Genomic DNA, 2,500 nt, shown 5'->3' with positions numbered 1-2,500 from the left:
CTCCGGATATGATGGATTTCTTGAAAATAATTTCTAATGGAAGAACAATCTCATTTTTCATTTCCTTTAAGATTCTTGGATGCCAACCGTCAGGCCCTGGTGTTTTATTAACTTTGAGTTTCTCTATACACCTTTTATTTTTTTCTTTTGTTATATTTACCGTAGTGAGTAAGTTTACCCTAGACTTTTCACAGGTTTCAGTTTGGAGTTCACTTTGAGGTGTTTCGTTTACGAATACCGAGCTAAAATAATTGTTTAAGATATTACACATTCCTTCATTTGAATATTCAAGTTGACCGTCAGCAGATAATAGTGGACCAATGTGATTCCTGACAACCTTTTTATCTCTAATGTAACTATAGAATTCTTTGGGATTCTCTTTGGATTTATCAGCGATGTTAATTTCGTATTGTCGTTTTCTTTTTCTTATTGTCTTTTTTAAATCTCTCTGTATTGATACATAACTTTCATAGTCATTAGATGCACCCGAGCACATATATTTCTTATAAGCCTGTCTCTTTTTAGCAATACTTTTTTCAGTTTCTTTGTCGAGCCACTTTGGGCGAGCCTGATTTGGGGGACGTCTGTCCTTAAAAGGAATGTAAGTTTGAATCATCTTAGTGAGCGTATTTTGAAATATTTCCCACATCTGATCTACAGGTCTTTCGTTTAATTTTGTCTCCCAATCTGTAAGCTGAAGCTCCTGACGTAGTCCTATGAACTGAGTTTTACTGAAATCGTGTATTTTAGAAACACAAGTATCTATTCTAAAATTGTTTAGGGGTTTGAATCTAACTAAGTTGTGATCGCTATTTGCAACAGATTCACCGACTTCTACATCACTTACCATGCTTTCGCGGCTAGTGATCAATAGATCGAGTAAGTTTCCATATCTTGTGGGCTCTTTTACATGTTGAATTAAGTAATTGTCACCAAGAAAATCAATCAAGCGACTACCTATATGGCCATGTTCAAGGGTCATCCAATCAATGTCAGTTAAATTGAAATCACCCATTATTAATAAATCCCGGTTGCAGAAACTAGACAGTTCTTGAAATAATAGTTTGTCGTCTGCTAATGATAATGTCTTTGGCCTATATATTACACCTATATTCATTTTTTGTCCATTTGTTTGGGTTAACTCAACCCACAAACTATCATATGCATCCTGCTTCACTTTCTCTAAAACACAAGCATGAACATTGTTTTTAACGCACAACAGAACACCCCCACCTTTCTTGTGGTTTCTATCCTGATGAAAGTGTTTAAATCCCGCAATATTAAATTCAGTTTCGAACTCTGTACCATTTAACCATGTCTCAGTTATTCCTATCATATCGAGATTTTCGTTTTTGACATACGCCTGTATTTCTTGAAATTTGTTCCTAATACTACGAGCATTAAAGTACATGGTTTTAAAAAACTCGTGATTATTTCTTTTTGACACATTTTGAGTTTCAATATCATGTCTTACATTATCATTTTGTTTTTTATTTATACCTTGCTCTATATTGTTATTTGGTCCTTCATTGACATTCAATGCCTCATTAACATTTCTCCCATCAAAATAAACATTTCCCCCATCACGGACATCTGGTCGATCACGGTCATCCGATCTCTTTTGTACATTTTGGCCCCCTACGTCACCGTGATTCACGCCGGCCTCCCGTCGTTCATTGACATTATGTCCGGCATCCCTTCCTAAAATTATATTTTGTCCTCCAGTGACATTATATCCTACCGTGATATTTTTTCCTCCACTATAATTACATCCCATCGTGATCTTTTGTCTTCCACTGTCATTACATCCTATCATGATATTTTGGCCTTCATTGACATTCTGTCCGGTATCCCTCCCTAAAATTATATTTTGTCCTCCACTGACATTACATCCTATCGTGATATTTTGTCCTCCACTATCATTACTTCCCCTCGTGATCTTTTGTCCTCCACTGTCATTACATCCCATTGCGACATTTTGTCCTATGACATTACATCCTAATGTAACATTTCGTCCTCTAGCGACATTATATCCTAAAATTATATTTTGTCCTATACTGGCACATTGTTCTACATTAATGCTATACTCTACACTGTTTTCCCAAGTACATTCTATTTCCCCTTCCCTTTGCACACACACGCACACACATGCACATACGCACAGGCGCACACGGGCACACACGCACACGCACACAGACACAAACACACGCAAAAACACACACACACACACGCACGCACACACACGCGCACATAAGCACACACACACACACACACACGCACATACGCACACACACACACACACACACACACACACACACACACACACGCACGCACACACACGCACACACACACACGCACAGGCACACACGCACACACATATGCACACACGCGTACACGCACAAACGCACACGCACACACATGTACACACACGCGCACACACTCGCACGCACACACACGCACACGTACACACACGCACGCACACACACGCACACACTCTCAC

General features: G+C 38.9%; 1 protein-coding gene across 6 annotated transcripts in view; it reads right to left on the bottom strand.

Moving 5' to 3' along the window:
• LOC143039363 (uncharacterized) overlaps positions 1 to 2,500 on the bottom strand; it is a 101,607-nt gene that overhangs the window by 4,966 nt on the left and 94,141 nt on the right. The gene's annotated exons all lie outside the window — the stretch shown is intronic.

The sequence above is a fragment of the Oratosquilla oratoria genome, chromosome 26 (genome assembly GCF_046742065.1).
Source record: "Oratosquilla oratoria isolate Oo_2021 chromosome 26, ASM4674206v1, whole genome shotgun sequence".
Lineage (NCBI taxonomy): Eukaryota > Metazoa > Arthropoda > Malacostraca > Stomatopoda > Squillidae > Oratosquilla > Oratosquilla oratoria.
This window is presented reverse-complemented; position numbering and strand designations above follow the sequence as displayed.